Source organism: Falco punctatus, assembly GCF_963210335.1.
Source record: "Falco punctatus genome assembly, chromosome: 2".
Lineage (NCBI taxonomy): Eukaryota > Metazoa > Chordata > Aves > Falconiformes > Falconidae > Falco > Falco punctatus.
Genome location: NC_137581.1, coordinates 49274878 through 49295215, shown reverse-complemented (window position 1 = coordinate 49295215; position 20338 = coordinate 49274878). Strand labels below are relative to the sequence as shown.

At 37.6% G+C, this 20338-nt stretch overlaps 1 long non-coding RNA gene across 1 annotated transcript in view; it reads right to left on the bottom strand.

The window, feature by feature from the left end:
* The window catches only part of LOC308058735, a 193062-nt gene extending 172724 nt beyond the window's left edge, over positions 1-20338 (bottom strand). Inside the window, exon 1 of the long non-coding RNA XR_013925941.1 lies at positions 1-20338. This exon is cut by the window's left edge and continues 11801 nt beyond it. This is a non-coding gene — a long non-coding RNA (uncharacterized lncRNA).

Below are 20338 nucleotides of genomic sequence, written 5' to 3'. Positions count from 1 at the left end.
CCTGCTTTCCTGGGGATGGCTGAACACCTGCCTGCCCATGGGAAGTGGTGAGTTAATTCCTTGTTTTGCTTTGCTAGTGTGCACGGCTTTTGCTTTACCTATTAAATTGTTCTTATCTCATCTCCCTTGAGTTTTACATTCCTTTCCAATTCTCTTCCCCATCCCTCTGGGTGAGGGGGGAGAGAGAGTGAGTGGTTGTGTGGTGCTTGGTTGCTGGCTGGGGTTAAACCACAACAAAGCTTTATGCTACTATTTATATCTACTTAATAACACATCTGTCAGCCTTTTTACTATTCTTGTTTTACATGGACATAGTTTATGTACTACTGCCTTACACCTCAACAACTTTCTGAGCAAAATGAGGTTACACAGCTGGACTACACCAGCTGCAACGTTCACTCTTCTTTGTTTCTACTCTTTTTCCTGCTGTTATGCTTGCCTTTCCACTGCTCCTCTGGGCCAACAGTTTCACTCTAAATTTGGTGGTCATGGGCTGTTACAGCCAGTTGTCAGCATCTGGAATCCTTTGCAGGGAGGAATAGGACCTTGATGTTGATGGTTTATTCCTCTTTTCATCTTTCTTTCCCTTTCCCTTTCCCTTTTCCTTTTCCTTTCACACATTTAGGGTCATTTAGATATGGACACTAACATGCATTTACACCTTTCTATTTCTTCATTGTTCAACAGCTCCAGGATACACTCAAATTTACTATTTATGGTGCCTTTTACATATATTAGTGACTATTTTTTTGTTCTCTTCTTTAACCCTAAAGCCAGTTTTGTGCAGCCCTGTGTCTATAGGTCTTTTGAAAATTGAACATTACTGAGTTGTTTATAGTGTAGGGTCTCCAGTGCTGAGACCGTCCCCCATGTCTCACCAGCCCATGCCTGTGTTCCCCTATGCTGCATTATGTCTCCACTTCTCAAGGTCTCTGCTATCATACTAAACCTGTATTTCCCTACACTATGTCATTGTGTTAGAGTTTTAAATATTTCATTCTGCCTAGAACAACTCCTTGTTACTGCTATCTATATGAAACTATAGTTTTACCACATAAAGATCAACAAAATTAAAAAAAAAAAAAAAAAAAAAAAAAAAACAAACAACAAAAGATATAGACACTTGATCAATTAGAAAAATTGCTGTCAAAACTAAGCCAAGTAAAACAAAGTTACAGGCAAGTCAAAATAAGCTCAGGGAAACCTCAAGCCTGACAAACCTCAGACTTGATACCTTGCAAGCTCAGTACAATATGAATAAATCCTGTTACAAGTAACAGGTGGAAACACATTAAAACAGTCAGCAAAATGAGGAAAAAGATAAGATGTAATCTCTAATAAGTATGATGTAACCTCTAATACTTTTCAGACTGTTTTGAAAGATCATTTATTGTTTCATCAGTTTCTCAATGTTAACTGTTTTTTGGATACAGTAAAATGAGATCAACAGAGAGTAAGGAAAGGCATATATAAACTTGCTGGGAATTTTTTTAGATTAGTTTGTTGGTTGTATGGGTGGTTTTGTTGGGTTTTTTTTTTTTTTTTTTTCCATTTTCCACATTAATTCTTTAAAATTACTGTTAACAGAATCAGATGAGGAAGTCTTTTTAGTCATCATATTTATCACTTCTTTGACACTCAATTGATATCTCAAAATTTGTTTTTCTTTTTCTCTCTTACAAGGGAACAACTCATGTTCTGGAGCTAAAATGGACCATAGCAGAAGACGACTTTTTTTCAGTATTATATTTACTGCTGTTACAGTACTTCATAGTTGAATATTCACAGTATATGAGGATGTATCAAAATGCTTTTGTAATGACATAGCCATCATCATGAATTTGGATTCTCTTCCATACAGTATGAATTATAAGTTAAACCTCAGTTCTCAAATAAAGGATCATGGGTGTAACATAACAGCGACCATAGCAACAGTGACAACAATAACAGTAACAACAATAATAATGTTGTTATTATGATGTTACACCCATGATCTATTACTGTTGTTGTTGATGTTGTTGTTATTATTTAGTTACAACAATTTAGGCTGGAAGGGACTTCAGGATGTCTCTAGTCTAAGCTCCTGCTCAAAGCAGGGCCATCTCTGAGGTCAGATTAGTTAGGTTGCTTGGGACAGTGTTCAGTCTGAATGAGTCCGGGGGAGCCACCAGGATGAATGGGAATGGAGCACTTGCCCTATGTGGAGGGGCTGAGGGACTGGATCTTGTTCAGCTTGGAGAGAAGGTGGCCTGTGATGGACCTAACAGCAGCTACCTAGTACCTATGGGGATGAATTGAAATAAGGGAGGCTCAGACTGCATATAAGGACAAATTTTTCATTGTGAGGGCAGTCAAGCAGGGGAATATCAGAAGAATCAATATGAAACTTTTAAAATTAAGGTATCCATCTGATTAAAGAGATTGTTAAGCAAAACTGCTTGTGAAACATTCCTACTAAAAGTATTCCAGTCTAGGTAGCTTTGCAGAGCATCAGTGAGTCATGACTCTGTGTGTGCAGGAGGAAAGGGGAACTGTCAGGGCACTGTGCAGGCTGAGGGCTCCCTTGGGCTGGGAAGTGGGGAACCCAGGGCTGGCTGTGCCCTCCCTGACAGGCAGCACCCCTCAGGGCCTGAGTGCAGTGGACAGAGCTGGCAGCCACCAACACAACCCATGGTCCAGGAGACCAGATCCCCACAGAGCCAGGGCTGGAGACAGGGCTGGGCACAGGCACCCTGGGGCCTGGCTGAACCAAAATGGGGCCCAGGGCACTGGCTAGGGGTCCCAGCTGAGGGCCGTCTGGGACAGTGAGATGAAGCAGCGCTTATGGGGCCTTAGGTAGAGTAACTGGGACAATCATCAACCAAAATATCTGCATTTCACAGCACAGTAAATCTCACCAATACAGCCTCTCAAACTACCGATTAAAGTGATTTTAGGCAAATATTTTAATTTCCTCTAAGTTTAAACCAAATATGCCTCCGTTCATTGCTGGTAGGCCTCATTATAGGTTACCAGAGGAACTGGATCATTGAAGAAGTAGGTTTAAGGTCCAAATTCTGTTCTTTGCTGCATTTCAGAAAAGTGGAATAAGTACTTTCCTGAAGGTAGTTACTACAGCTTTACAAGGGCGTCACTAAGCAAAATCTAGCACTATTCCTGTGGAACAGTCAGCTCTCATAGCAAACAATGTCATTATCTGTGCTTATGCAGTATATATTAGGTGATCATCAGTAATCCCTTTGTTGAATCTAGCCTATTATGTCTACTACAAATAAAAGCTGTAGAAAATTACAACCAAGATGTTTTGGCATTATTTCAAGATCAGTGCCACACATTACTGTCATTTAACCTTAAACAAAGCCTCAAGGTGTGAAAAAAAACACACCTTTGATTGCAAAGCCTGGTGGTTTCAGCCCCCTCTTTGCCAGAAAAGGGAGGAAAAAAAAAAAAAAAAAAAGGAAAAGAAAAATTAAAAAGAAAACCAAAAGAAAGTGCTTGAAGCAGCAATTTTTGTTATCAAGCAATTAAAACTGAGTTTAGTCTCACATTACTTCTAACTGAGAGGTCCTGTACATATGAAAGTCTGCCCTTGAAAGCAACAATTTTGACTGTAAGCTTTGTCATCTTGCACAGAGTAATGATAACTTGCATGTACTCTCCTAGCCTTTGCTATGTTAATTTACTTTTGGAGTTTAATTAGCCTTTTGCCACCAAGTGATTAAGATGCACCCTGTTTTATCCAAAAGCCGTGTCCTGCTTTTAACATACTATCAGTCTATTCACATTCTTATGCCTGGCTTTTATAACTGTCTATAAAACTGTCCTTTGTAAACCTAGAAATTCAGGACTGTTCTGCTGCTCAGAAAAAAAAAACAGTTGCGCAACAGCACATTTCATAGAGTAGCTTAACAACTACCCTAAAAGAACGAAGTTGTAAATCTGACAATGCACAGTCTCTGAGCTATGGGACTGGTAAAGCTTTCCATTTTGCTTAAAGAGAGAGCTGGGCAATATTGCCTCTTGTTTTTCTCAAAAAAATCAGATTATACCTGCATTAGTTCTAGTTATGCACATGACAAGAGTCCAATAATAGACTAAGCATATCAATCAATGTAGTGCAAAAGACTCTTTTATTGTGTGTTAGAGTGACTGATCAGGCACAAAACATTTTATACCTCTCCAAATGAAAGCTCAATATTTTTTTTCATTGTTAGGGTTGTAATCTACATTTACTGGTCTTCTACTTGAAATAAAGTCTATGATTTTAATATCAAGAGTTAGTTAGCTCTTTGAGGTGGGTGAAACATTATTCTCCTGATTTAAAAGTGTAATAATCTTATGGAACTCTGGTCTGATATGTCATGTTTCTTATAATTTAAAGTTGTTATCTTGATATAGTAACAATATATATACACAGATGAGCAAACTCAACTTATTTATCTTTGCGTTAAATGGGTAAAGTATATAGTTTATACTGATAATGTATTTTTGGAGCTAGCAATTATTAACTTTCTCTACAAGTTTTACACATTTTAAATGGTGTAGCTGTCGGACTTCTTGATGTCTTCCATGTTTTTTTCAGATGTTCAGATTTGCTGGTATCACTGAGATAGAGTCCTTACCCTGATATATAGCACTCACAAAATAATAAAATGATATAATACAAAGAATTGAGGGGAATACAGTAGATCTTTGATTATTTTACAAGGATGATAGTGCAGAAAATTCCTTTCCTGAATTCTGTTTTTTTCTAAAGAGGTGTCATGCATTATTGTCTAGAAACCACAAAAGAGCTACACAGCTTGTTGAAGGCATTTAAGATGAGGTCCCGCTATATAGGTACTAAAATTGTGCAGGCTTTTTCCTAGTTCTCTCTACAGAGTGAGAATTAACTTACAGGAAGCAAACTTGAACTTTCTTTTTTGTGTGTCACAGTATGAATGTTTAAAAAAAAAGTCCACAATTTATCACATGTTCACCTGCAAAATGAGATGACAAAAACTTCAAGCAGCTTGCAAACTAACCAGGAAAACATTTAACCCTCATATGCACATAGTCTTCTACATTACAGTCCCTCACGTAAACTAACTTAATAATCAGAAACACCATCATTTTTCTATGTCTTAGCAGGCTGTTTTCTGACTCACACCCAATACTGGGATACATAAAGTAGCTATTTCTCCCCTTACCTACCTAGAAAGAATGAATCTTGTAACAGGATTGACACTCACAGTATTTTCATTTAAACAGTCTTGGGTAACATATTCACAAGCCAATCATTCTGAGACAATGAACAACCATTTTTCCCTACCCAAAGACCCCACAGGTGTAACACTGACCTATGATAACTTGGGAGGAGTGCCTCAGTCAGCCAGCAACTCCTAGATTTTCACAGTGCTTTTCTTTTCACATCTGACTAGATAAAGTTATTTGGAAAGAAAAGATGTCAAACCTGTGTGGTAAACAGATTCAGTCAAACTTTGCTGTACCTCACGCCACACAAAGACAGTATCTATTGTCACTTTAAAAAAACCTATCTGCAGGAATCAGTGTTTTCATGTTACAGGATATCTCACAAGCAGCACTTATTAAGGGTACTGAATATCCTCGCAGAGGATATAGTCTAACAAAATCCCTTCCTCAGAAGTGTTCTCCTTCCTAAGTTAAAAATTTGACATGTTGAGGTAACTAGAAAGAGAAGCTGTTCAGACCAGTCTGATTCACTGTGGATCAAGATACACCACAAGGCAAACCGCATAATTTGTAGAAGGGAACTTGATTAGTAAAAGAGAAGGATGAAATCCAGCTGCTGCTCAAGTGGTATTTTGTGCATTTTACATTGTCATGTAATAAAACAGTGAGTAGAACTTTATTCTGGAACAGAAAAACCTGGATTTCTCTTATCCTAGCTGCCTATCCCAATAATCAAACTTAAGAAACACATTTATTTTTTCTATCTAGCACATATTTTTGTTTCTTTGTTTTGTCTTAATGTGAAAGAGACACATCCTTAAAAACACCACAATCACTGTCTATATGATCTAAAACAATCAGTTAATCCTCTTGAAAGTTTAATGATGCAATTTGAACCTTTTTAGATGAATTAAATAATCTGATGTAGGTTTTCTATTACTTGAATGAGAGTTGCAAAGATGTAATTGTCAATAACAGGTAAGGCTATAAAACTGTTTCCTCATTCTTACATGCTTTAAATAGGAATCAGGCAAGTTCATTCCTCTTTGAAAATAAAATGCTGGCATTTAAAACTTGAGCATAAAGATACTTCTCTTAATAGTACTGAGTAAAATTGCTAAATCCTCCATGACAACCAGTTTTGGTAGCTTTTCACTCAGTAAGTTGCCATTCTGCTTCCCTAAAAGGTAAGTCTATATGGCCAGTGTAGTTAATCAGTTCTGGATTTCAAGATAAGCAAAGCCAATTAAACCAACACAAATTTTGTAAATTTTATAACTTCTTATTATGCTTAATAACACCTAGTAAAGTCACAAACAAGTCATTTGACTAGCTTTCAGGCTGAAAAGAAGCAGTTCATTTGTTTGTACAACTTCATGAGCATACATCTTAAGTCACCGTAAATATGTTCTGAGTCAGCAAGGGCTTTGAAGTAGATTTACCTATTTTGCTTGCACGGAGCTCCCTTATGAGAAAATTATTTAGACTACCTAATAAATGGAAAAAAAAACACCTTTAAGTAAGGAGGTAAGCTAGGAATACAAGCTGACAAGAAAGATTTATAAGCAGCTTTCTTCCTTTTTTCATGTCTTTGTAGGGTGGGTCTCAGCTTTCAGGCTTGTTTTTAATTAACTCAGTCATTTTATGAACTGAAATCCCTTAAGGTGCCCACCAAGTTTTTTGTTTCAGTCTCTGCTTGAGCTTCAGTTTCCTAGTTCTTTCCTGTGATTCTCATTTTTGCTGCAATAGCCACACCCTGTAAAAGGAGTCTTTTCTCTAATTGCACTTAGTTGCTTTCCAAGGAAGGAATAGCTCTCCCTTCTTCCTGAGTATCTGACCTGTCTACAAGATCATTTAAAGACAAATAAATATACAACCAAAGAACAAATAAAATACTCTGATACTGACAGGGAGCATAATGTCTATTTGAAGACTGAGGATTCCCCTGACAGAAGCCAAAATGCAGGTGAAGTTAAGCAGTTTGGTGTTTTTTCTTAGAATATGGCCCATAAATAGGTTAAATGTTTCCGTACTAAAATGTTTGTCTATTATTGTCTTTTTACAATATTATATTTACTGTTAAATGTTGCTGCAAGACATATCTGTTAGTGACATCATCTTAAAAATAAAGAAAAAATTGCAGGAAATCAGTATCACCAGCACAGATATTTCAGGAAATCATTAGACTATGTAGAAACCTTTATCCATTTATTAGTACTGGAACTTAATGTAGTTTGATAAAAACAGTTCTACAAACCCATTTCTTCTAATATTAAAATTTTAGTGTATATTCTTCATTGACTGCTTAAATATATATTAATTATTTTGACAGCAGAGCCAGATTCTTACTAAAAGAAAATGTACTATTTCCAGACCAAAATGTTTGCAGAAATACTTTTTGGCTGAAAACATCAGATTTTTTGTGTAGCATTTGAGCCATCTCTATTTACAGCTTTACTTCAGTGTGCTTAAATGCAAACCTCTTTTAGCTGAACACTGCAATCTGAGATCAAACCACTTCTTCCTAAGGTTTTTCTTTCATGCATTATAAGACTATTCTGGGATGAAGAGAAGCATGCTGTAGTTGTGCTGATACAGCCCTCCACAAAAGGTGTTCTGTTGATAGAATTGATCAGCTTCATACTGTCTTAAGAGAAATTTAAAGAAGTCCAGATACAACCATACAAAAGAAGTAGTAGTAGTAGTAGTAGTAGTTTGTAGACCCTCATCTCCCCTTTATCCAAAGTATTACCTGCTGGTCTTCTGTTGCAGAGAGCATGTACTTGATACAATTACTGTGATTCATCAAGCAAAGTACTAATCACATGTGGCTATGATACAAGGCATTTATCTTCATTTGACAGATCGGCCCTTTTACAGTAGGACTTTTCCAATAATGGATACAGATTGAGAATATTCAACTTGGAAAATGGCTTTAGAAGAAAGCCAGCACAGATGAAACTTACACTTCTGTAGCTCTTGCAAATACACCCTGGCTGCTGTACGATGTTAGAACAGAACATTGCAATTTGGCTGTACCCAGATGCAGCAGAGATCTTCTGCCATTCTTATTGCACGCATTCCAGGCTTCTACTACGTCATTTTGTATCTCCAAATGTTCTTGCAGCCTACAAGGGGTCCAAGAACCTCTGATAGTGACACACTTCTTATAGCTAAGGATAGCAGTGAAAAGCCAATTATAATAGCTTCCCTACTAGGCCCTGTGGTGTTTGAATCTTTGTAACCCTTGTGGCTTAGTTTTCTCTGAACTGCACTGTTAAATTTCTAAAGAGACCGCCCTTCGAGGCAGTCACCATTTTCTGAATCAGAACGGATGAAGAACACTGTGGAGGAGACATGCTGTGCTCTTTCAGGGGGATTTTACTATAGTTACTTCTGCTTTGTTAAATCTAAACTTTTAAAATGAAGTTGAGGTGAAGACAGTTATGCTACACCATCACTTCTCATTGCCACTAACTTTATAAAAGAGAAAATATTTGTTAAAAGGTTGTGTATACCTTCAGTCTGTCCTTTCCCCACCCCCTTGCTAGAAATTGAACTGTTAAAAGTACTATACTCTAAAATCCAAATGTTTAAGACTGGGAACTGGGTGAAACAGGAAATGTGCCTTGTAAATAATTAATTATGAATCTTCTTGAAGTTTAATGATATGATTCAGGATAAAAGCCAATTAAACCAAATTTCTTCTGACTGGCAGGAAAATTATTATTTCAGAAACACAGTTTTCTTCTACATCAAATGAGGAAAAACTTAAAAATTAAATACCAACTAAATTTAATAAAAGTGACCCTGAAAGGACAAAAAATGGATTCTAGAGGAAAAGCTATTCAGTTGCCTTAGGGCGGGGGAAAAAAAATCACTGGAGAGGTTTATAATCTGGCATTTTCTTTGTTCTTTGCTACTATAAAACCAGATCACAAACATTTTTAAGTAATGAGTAATTTTGCAAGAAGCTTAAATTTTTAGTGACTACAATTGTTCATGGATGTAATGATTAGTTTCACCCTGTCTCTCCATTCTGCTCCCCAGAACTACAGGGATTGTATGACATTTTGTAAAGATTTTATTTTAGCATTTTCAGTATAAAATACTTCATAACCCCCCAACAATTTAATTCCTTTCTCCACCAGAATATTTTAGAGCAGTTATGAACTTTTTTCTCTCTGACAGTGTCAGAGAGGAACAGAGTAGTGGTTAAGGACTTTGTGTTTACTAGTTTGGAGGAAAGAAGGCTAGGGGGTGATCTCATTGCTGTCTACACATTCCTGAGGAGGGGAGGTGGAGAGGGATGTGCTTATCTCTTCTCCCTCATCTTCAGTGATAGGACATGTGAGAATGTTTCAAAGCTACACTAGGGGAGGTTTAGATGGATATTTGGAATAATTTATTTACTGAGATGGTGGTCAAACACTGGAACAGGCTTCCTAGAAAGGTGGTTGATGCTCCAAGCTTGTCAGTGTTTAAGAGGTGTTTGGACAATACCCTTTAATAACATGCTTTTAACTTTTGGTCAGCCTTGAGTTGATCTGGCAGTTGGACTAGATAATTGCTGTAGGTCCCTTCCAACCAGAAAATTCTATTCTATGCCACAGACAGGTATATACATTGCATCATCTAAGTTCTTCCTTCATGATAGCTCTTCCTTAATTCTCCTGAGTCAAATTGAATCTTAGGAAGTTACTTTTATTTTTTACCTTAGGACTTTTTTTTTTCTTCATTGTTTTTGTCCTCCCATAAGACTTATTTTCAAAGTATTTGAGGTACATTTCTTTTATTATTCAATCTAATTAAGCTTATCAGAAATCAGATTGCAGTCTTTTTTCATCAACCACATCCCCAAACCAGAGAAGTATGGTGAAGGTTAGAACAGTAGAAATTCAACCATCAACATGAAATCATCTGATGTGTTGTTCTTCCTTTACAGAATTGCTGGTCATCATTAATTTTAAAGGAATTGATTCTAAACTGTTCACAAAGTATGGAGTTGCCAAAGAACACATGAATCCAGGGAACCAGTTGACATAATTTAAATGGTTAGAAAGATGCTGAGAATAGTGAGTTCATTAGAATAATCTTGGGTTTAAGCCTTTCAAGATAAGAACAGTTTTAGCAAAATACTTTCAACCCAGTACTTTAAATATTAGTAATGTCTTTTTAAAAAGTAAATAGCATGCACAATGTTGTGAAATGCTATCTGTTTGTATCAATAATTATGTATTTCACAAAATCATAATTAATGACCATCTAGTCGAATCCTTTGTTCAAAGCAACATTAAGTTCAAAATTAGAACAGGTTGCTCAGGGTCTTCTGAAGTCAAGTCTTGAAATTATTCTAGGACAGAGATCCCACAGCTTCTCTGAGAAACCCTGTTTCTGCTGTTGTTGGTTTTGAACCAACTTCCCATACGTCTTACAATTCTATGGGTTGGGGTTTTGGTTTTTCTGTTTTTTGTTTGTTTGGTTGTTTTTTTTTGTTTTTTGGGGGGATCAGTACTATTGCATATTTTCATTTTTGGTAATATAGGCAAGATATGCAACATAATAAGCAAACTTCCCACTAGTGTCAACATTTGATAACTATGAATAAAGGAGTTGGGATGGGGAAGAGTTGATACTTATTCTAAACTGACCTGAAATAGGCATTTTTTAATTTATGGTTTGCTTACAGACTGGTTATTTAGATCATGCTTTAGTAATTTATTGTATTGAATTCATGATTTATGAATGGCTATCACAGATATTGTTCTGCTTCTTAATGATGTCAATGTTTATAAGGGAGGAAAACCTGCAATTGCAGGACTCCTACATATATGTCAAGCATATGTTTACATGAGCATTTTCAAAAAGAATAAAAATTTTAAAAAATATGGCATTTTTTGAAGGAATACTCTGTTATAGTTGTATGCTTACCTATAATGCATTTATTTTTGAACACGCAGACAAAAGCAAATGCACGGAATTTGCATGTCTGCTACTTGTCTCCAAATTTAATCACACATTTCTACCAATTAAACCTCAAAAATTGTTTTGTTTTGTTTTGTTTTTAATTAAATATGACATTCTCAGTAAATATTCAATAGAAACACATCCTTTTTAAGGAATTGTGACCTTGCGCTTCCCTCCCCCACCCCCCCGCCTTTATTTCCAGTAACCCTGCTCAAAGGATAACCACCAGTGGCAGCATTTGGAATGGATGCATCTGTCCATGATGGCTACATCTGGCTTAAAGTAGATTCAGGGGAGAGAGATAATAACACAGTAGCCATGGGCTAATTTGAGTAATGTACACATCTAACAACAATGCTGGTCAATGTCCGACTCAAGCCATGTTTGGAAGAAACTAATGTCTTTATCCAGAGAACTACAGGCCTGTCAGCCCGACCTTGGTGCTGGGGAAGATTATGGAGCAGATCAACCTGAGCGCCATCATGTGGCACATGCAGGACAACCAGGATTAGGCCCAGTCAGCACTGGTTTATGAAAGGGAGGTCCTGCGTGACTAACCTCATCTTCTATGACAAGATGACCTACCTAGAGAATGAGGGTAAGTCTGAGGATGTTGTCTACTTAGACCTTAGTAAAGCCTTTGACACCATCTCCTACAGCATTCTCCTGGAGAAACTGGGTGCTGAATAGATTGGATGGGTGTACTCTATGGGTTAAAAGCTGGCTGGCTGGCTGAGCCCAAAGAGTGGTGGTGAATGGAATTACACCCAGCTTGCAACCAGTCACAAGTGGTGTTCCCCAGGGCTCAGTATTGGGGACAGTTCTGTTTAATGTCTTTACTGATTATGATCTGGATGAGGGGATTGGGTGCACCTTTAGTAAGTTTGCAGATGACAACAATTTGGGAGTGGGGAGTGTTGATCTGTTTGTGGGTAGGAAGGCTCCGCAGAGGGATCTGGACAGGCTGGAGCAATGGGCTGATGTCAGCTGTATGAGGTTAAACAAGGAGAAGTGCCAGGTCCTGCACCTGGGTCACAACAACCCCATGCAATGCTACAGGCTTGGGGAAGAGTGGCTGGAAAGCTGCCTAGCCAAAGAGGACCTGGGGGTGCTGGTTGATAACTGGCTGAACATGAGCCAGCAGTGTGACCAGGTGGCCAAGAAGGCCAACAGCATCTTGGCTTGTACACAAAATAGTGTGGCCAGCAGGTCTAGGGAAGTGATTGTTCCCCTGGACTCGACACTGTTGAGGCTGCACCTGGAATACTGTGTTCAATTTTGGACCCATCACTTCAGGAAAGATGTAGAGGTTCTGGACCATGTCCAGAGAAGAGCAACAAATCTAGTGAAGGTCTAAAGCACAAGTCTTATGAGGAATCCTAAGGGAACTGGGGTTGTTTGGTCTGGAGAAGAGGAGACAGGTGATCTTACTGCTCTTTACAACTACCTGAAAGAAGGCTGTGGGTAGATGGGGGTAAGTCTCTTCTCCCAGGTAACTAGTGACAGATAAAAAGGAAATAGCCTCAAGTTATGCCAGGAGAGGTTTGGATTGGAAATAAAGAAATATTTCTTCATGGAAAAGGTGGTCAAGCATTGGAACAGGCTTCCCAGGGAAGTGGTGGAATCACCACCCCTGGAAGTGTTTTTAAAATATGTATATTTGGTGCTTAGAGTCATGGTTTAGTGATGGACTTGACAGTCCCAGGTTAACAGATGGACTTGATGATCTCAAAAGTCTTTTCCAACCTAAATGATTATATGATTCTATGATTTGACGTGCAGATATGACTACGAGTCAATCATCTTATCTCATAAATAATGAGCAGCCTTTGTGGTTTAACCCTGGCTGGTAACTAAATGCCATGCAGCTGCTCTTTCACTCCCCTGTCACTCAGAAGGACGGGGAGAAGAATTGGAAAGGAATGTAAAACTCAAGGACTCAGATAAAAACAACTTAGTAATTCAAATAAAATACGAATGAAACAGCAATGATAATAATAATAGTTATAATGAAAAAGAGGGAAAGGAGGAAAGAATTCATTCCAAAGGGAAGGGAGGAAAGACAAGTGATGCACAATACAACTGCTCACCACCCACTGAACGATGCCCAGCCAGTCCCCATGCAACAATCAGCTGGCTTTGGCCAACCCCTCTACTTTATATACCAAGCATGATGTCCCATGGTATGGAATACCTCTTTGGCTAGCTCAGGTCAGCTGTCCTGGCAGTGTCCCCTCCCAATTTCTTGTGTACCTCCAGCCCTCTCACTGGCAAGGCCTGAGAAACTGAAAAGTCCTTGACTAAGTATAAACATCACCCAGCAACAACTAAACCCATCGGTGTGCTATCAACATTGTTGTCACATCAGAGCCAAAATACAGCACTGCACCAGCTACTGAGAAAAAAATTAACTCAATCTCAGCCAAAACCAGGACAGCAGCCCAAGAACTCAATGAGCTTTCAGGCATGGCAGCGGGTGGCACTACAGGATCTCCCCTTGAGTAGGGACGCCTCTCAAGATTACACCTGCCACAGAGATCCCTTACACCTGGATATTGAGAGATTCCTTACTGCAGCAGATCCTTGTTAAGTGACTAATAGCTGACTAAATTTGTAAGCTTCATTAGTATTATATCTTTGATTTTGCACATATCCTTTAGACATAAACCATTGACCAAGTCTAGGACTAGGACTGAATCCAGCAGCAGCTAGACTTCTCTGAGTAGGAGTTTAGAAAGCAAGGGTATCCTCTCTGAACCTCATGATTCAATGTGAGGGTCTCCCTGAAGCAGCATATTTATCCTGTCCTCTATGCAGTAAATAATCGAACGTATCTTGCTGTCAGATCTTGTTAAACTGCTGTGACATTTACTATCAAACTTTGTTAAATCACTGTTTTATATCAATAAACATATTATTGCTTCTCTCTTATGAATGAAGTACATCACTCCATATGTGACAGAAATGCATGCTGTATGTGAAATGCAATCATGCAAATTACTTTTGAAATATTTTACTACTGAACAGAAGCATCGGAGCAAATTGTATGACAAAATAAATGGAAAACGTAGACAATTATCTGTGGCCTTTAGGTTATTACAATTGACAATTAAAGGAAACAGAAAAGCAAATGATAATAGCTTACTTCCAGAATAGACACAAATAAATAAAATGTTGTAAATGGAGAAAATAATTCAAATAAATCTTTATGTCATCAGTTCCCCAAAATTAATCTCTACAAATGACAACATCAAAAAGGAGAAAAAAAAGGATATGGGAACTGAAATTAGGACATGGGAGCCGAACAATTACTCTTGAGAGAAATATTTATCTCTACAGCTGTTGTGCAACTACCATTTTATATGTCTATACCTCACAGGCCATATAGTTATCTGCTTTTATATTAAAATTACTTGCTGATAGTTCTGCAGATTTATAGAAATGTCACCATTTTTCAAAGGTTTTAATGTTCAGTAATGTCCTGGTTTTAGCTGGTCTAGAGTTAATTGCTAATTGAGCTCATTGGCTAATGAGCCATTCTTTATCACTTGACTTGACTAGGATTCAGTTCTTGAAACATATGCATTTAACAGTGTAGAGGTAGACCACCTAGCTGAGAGCAGAAGATAGATCATGTTTCATGTTCTAATTCTGTGTCAGAAGTAATATGGGAAGAAGCACTTGGAATTTACTTTTTTTGGTTTTTTGTTTTTTTTTTTTTTTTTCTCTGACATATTTTATTCAAAAACTTGACTGTATCCTGTTCAATTTTTCAAAGTTTAAGATGTCTGTTTCCAGAGACAGGTATGAGATCTGACTTAGACGTTTTCCAGCAAACCACATACAAGGCATCTTGACATGGAATTGCAGACTCAGCCTTGTTTAGAATGTTCCTGCTGCCTTATTCTGAAAAGTTTTTCTTCCACCCCTCAGGTTTGGTATCTCAATCTGATTTACTGACTTTCCTTGTGTGCCTGGATGCTTCAAAATCTAACCATGTAGCTATGATACATCAATGAGATGATCAGGATTTGACTCTCAAGCCAACACTGATAAATCTGGCATTGCCAAGCCTGAAGTTTTAGACTGATATTAGTACTGTTACTCAATTATATGTAAAATAATTTCTTTTGGAAAACTGTCTCATCTGAGACAGCAAGAAAGTCGCTCATGTGTCAGATATTTCTTTTGTTATCATGTACCAAAAGTGCATTGACCTGTAAGTCAGTCTTCAAAGGTGTAAGGCTCAGCCTCTTTTTAACGAGTCTCCTGTTTTAATGCATCTCCTATTTTCCAAGTTTTCCACAGTCTGACCTTATGTAAACTTCTCTCCTGCTGTACTGAACGACTTCTAGATTGTCTCCTTTCCATCTGCTGCAGTTTGTGTCACTAAAGGCAACTTCCTCCATACTGATACTTACGTAAAAAGTAGATTCTATCTGCACAGGGTATATATTTGCTCTTTTTCTGATGTGAAGGTTGGTCTACGCTTGCACTCACATTTACCTTGCAGCCACATTACTAGAAGTAAAAGTGCTTGTGCTGCTGGAAAATGTCAAAGGATATGAAATTATGAGTTTGTAATTTGAAAAAGTACACATTGAGTTGAAGTATTGATAGGCTTCAAACAGGGGGTGGGATTGCCTCACTGAACTTTAGACATCTACAATATAGAAACCTACCTTTGACCTGGACACTCTAGCGCCTTTTTCTATTCAGGCATTTAAGATGCAATTTAACCAATGTATGTTAGAGATGGGCTAAATGAGACAATTTGCACTCTGAAAGTGACAGTTTTTCTCCACCGATTCAAAAATACCTGATGAGAGGGAAGGAACATGAGTGAGCCAGGGTTTTTTTTTCAGTGGTGCCCAGTGGCAGGACAAGAGGCAATGGGTACAAACTAAAATACATGACATTCCATCTTAACTCAAGAAAAATCTTTTTTACTCTGATGGTAGTCAAACACAGGTTGCCCAGAAAGGTTAGTGTGTCTCCATCCTTGGAGATATTCAAAACTTGACTGAACACTGCCATAAACAACCTGATCTACCTGACCCTGATTGAGCAGGAGAGTTGGACTACATAATCCAAAAAAAAGTTCCTTCCAATTTCAACAACTCCTTGATTCTGTGAATTTATTGCTCTTGGTTGTTATCAACAGGTATATTATCTCAGCTGATACCTTATGACATCTGTCCATAAAATACTCTTTTTTCTAGTGATAAAACAATTACAATTATGTGGAAATAGCAGTCATTATTTTAAAATCCTTTGATGGGTGATTATCGCGATAGCATAATGCCTGATGTTTAAGGAAACATTCAATTGCTCTACATTTGCTGTAATAGCTTGGTTCTTGAGAACAGTTAAAACCACTGATTACTCCTCCAATCTGAATCATCAAAAACAAACAAAAGACTTGAAAAATGCATTGAAGGTGTGATTGGAATCATCTGAGCTCAACAACAAGGTCATAAGCAATTAAAAAAATAGCAACTACAGCAAATAAACATAGATGTGTAATTAAGTTAATATTGTGTAAACATCCATAGGGTGTCTTCCAGGTCCACAGGAAACCATTAAAATACTAGTAATGCCAATGAGACAATATAGCACAAGAAGCAGAAGCAGAGGAAGTTAATCATATTACACAGGGGTCCTCAAACTACAGCCTGCGGGCCAGATATGGCCCCCCAGGGTCCTCAATCCGCCCCCCCCCCTCCCCCCATGCCCCACGCCAGGGTTGGGGGGGGGAAACCAAGCAGCCGTAGATGACTGCCTGCCACTGCATCCATGCACCGGCCCCCTGTTTAAAAAGTTTGAGGACCCCTGATATTACATAAGCACTAAAAGGGCAATAAAACAGCTAGTGCTGTACCATTAAAAAATTGCAACTCCTTTTTGCTAATAATGTAAATAAATAACAGAAAGGGCTGTATTCCCACCTTTGAAATTACCATTTGAAAATGTAACTGGGCAGTCTTAAAAAATCATGTCATGAAAAGTTATTATAAGAACATCCAAGTAAATGTATTAAGCAAAAATTGAACTATTTTCTTTTCCCTAGATGCATATAAGTGCTATCGCCCCCAAGGCATCATTACACTGGTTCCACAAAGGTTTAAGCAGTGATTTACTGCTATGTATACTACTAAATCACTTTCTCTTTTGGTCTCTTTCCAGTAGCAGATACAAATTAAAAGCACACCTCTAATTTGTCTTCTTTTCCTTTTGGAATATTAGCATACCACTAACATTATACTTTTCTTTTTTTTTTTTTTAAGGGGATTTCAGAAGTATGTCATTATTTATTCGTTTTAAAGATTTGCAAACTACAGCTGTCACAATCCAAGTGTTTAAGAAATTGTGGGAAAAAAATGATGTGGGCTACTAATTATTAATACTTTTAACTACTGATACAGGGGAAAATTATTAACCATCTTCTTCTATAACATGTCTTCCTTCTCTCAAATTAGAAAATAGGGGGTTTTTTTCTCTTCTTCGTAAATAAGGAATTTGGATTTGCCATTTGATATTGTTCCTATGTAATTCACAGGATTTATTTGATTCCTAATGTATTAAAACTCTTGACTATCCTTATTTCTGTCAGACCTTCCCTCCTTTCCTCCCCAGAAGAAAGGCTGCCATAATACTATTTATTTTAACGTAGATTGTTACTATTTAATTTTTATTTATTTTTTTAAATAATTATAGTTTAATAATTATTCAATTATAGTTCAGTATATATTTAATAGTTTAAAAACAGAAGTTGTGGGAAATATGTGTCTTCATGACCTGACCACTGGAGACCAGGAGAGACACACTAAGGCAATGAAAACATCACCAAACACTCATATATGGGACACTGAATCACACAACCTAGCCTCTAATAATTGTGAGAGACGACGAGATGATTGGCTCCAAGCAGATCTAGACATCTAAATCTAGCTGTCTTGGTTTCAGATTGAATCTTATCTTTATAACCAGGTAACTGAAGACAGCTTTCTAACTGTTTATACATGCAGAAAGAGAATTATTTTGAGCAGGAACCATTGACTACTCATTTGCAATAACAATGGTTGCTTAAACACTTCAACATCTCTGTTCCTGTCGTCATATAACATCTAAAGATTTTATTTGTTGTGATATAAGTAAGGGCATGTTTGTGTATATATAAAAAAATATACATATATCTTATAAATACACATGCATATCTCATGTAATATGAGTCTTATTTTAAGACTTAGAACATTTTAATATTTTTTTAATAAGCTTTAATATTTTAAGAGCTTAGAAGTCTTAAAAGCTAAATTCCTTGTCAAAGACTGATTTTTTCTTGGGGGGAAAGGAAAAAAAAAAACAAACACAAACAACTAGATATTCTGAAAATGGTGAGATGAAATGTATTATCCATTCTGAAATGAATAATTCATAGAATCACATCAATACAGAATCACTGAGATGGGAAGGGACTTCTGGTGATCATCTAGTCCAACTTCCCCACTCAGAGAAGGGCCATCTAGACAGGGCCATGCTGCCCTGACCTTAAACCCACCAGATATTTAGACACATTAATAAGATTCTCCTGAGCATTCTCTTCTCCAGGCTGAACAGTGCCAGCTCTCTCAGCTTTTCCTCATATGACATATGCTTCAATTCCTTAATCATCCTCATGGTCCTTCATTGAACTTGTTCTAACATATCTACATACCACTTGTACTGGGGAACTTAGACCTAGACCTGATACTGCAGAAGCTACATCCTTTCTAACACTTTCCTGGGTGAGGGCTGTGTGTGCATGTGTGTGTATGAGCATGTGAGTGCCAGCACCTGGAGACAAATCATGAGCTGAAGGGCTGTATTTCCATGGTACGAATGACTGGAGCAAGTATGAGTATGGAAGTGCATATGTGATTGTTACTGAGGATCAAGCTGGAGCAGTCAGTGAATGGGTGAAGTGGCCTGGGAGCAGGTTGAAGTGAATGAGAGCATTGAGGGGTTGACTGCTTGCACTTGGGAAGTCCTGGCCAGCTGTATGTGCATGTGTGAGACAGCCTGTACCAGCAACTGCAGCGTGGCTGTGGTCTCAGTGGCTCATATATCCAGGTGCAAGCAAGCACCTCAAATACTGTGTTCAATTTTGGACCCATCACTACAAGAAAGTCACTGAGGTGCTGAAGCATGTCCAGAGAAAAGCAACAGAGCTGGTGAAGAGCACAAGTCTTATGGAGAATGGCTGAAGGAACTGGAGTTATTTAGCCTAGATAAAAGCAGGCTCAGGGGAGACCTTATCACTCTCTACAATTACCTGAAAGGAGGTTGTAGCAAGGGTGGGTGTCCATCTTTTTGCCCAGGTAACAAGTGATAGGACAAGAGTAAATAGACTTAAGGTGCACCAGGGAGGTTTAGGTTGGATATTAGGAAAAAAAAAAATATTCACTGAAATCATTGTTAAACATTGGGAAAGGCTGCCCAGGGAAGTGGTTAAGCCACCTTCCTAGGTGGTATTTAAGAGCCTCGTAGATGTGGCACTTAGTGACATGGTTTTGTGGTGGACTGGGCAGGGCTAAGTTAATGTTTGGACTCAATGGTCTGAAAGGTCTTCTCCCACCTAAATGAGTCTATGATTCTGTGACTTTTCCTTCCTTTCTTTACACTTCCACTCTCCAGTTCACTTAACCAAACTGCCCTTCACTGCCTATTTCACCTTTCTTAATCTTTGTCTTTTAATGTTTTCAGCATCTTGAATTTTTACAGCAAATGAGGTTATACCTGTCCTTTATGGGGGAGGGAAAAAAAAAAAAAAAAGAAAAAAAGAAGTAACACATTATAAGTATAGAGTTTACTAGCATATGTTGTCTAGTCCTCTTTTCAGAATACAATAAAGTAACCTTGACACTAAATAATTATTTTTCATGGAAATAGTAATTTTATGGGTTTATTCCATTTATCCAAGTCACCTCATAATGAAATATACTAGGTCACTTCATATTAAATTAATTCTTACATAGAGAATGGTTTAAAATTTATTTTTCTATATGCTTTAAAGAATGATGGTGCTTATTTTCCCAAAGTATTTTGCTGGTTTTCACTGTAGAGAACAAAATTTACACTGCAGAGAAGAAAACGTATTTTAACCCAATATAATTCCATGGTTTTATTTTTGTTTGTTTGT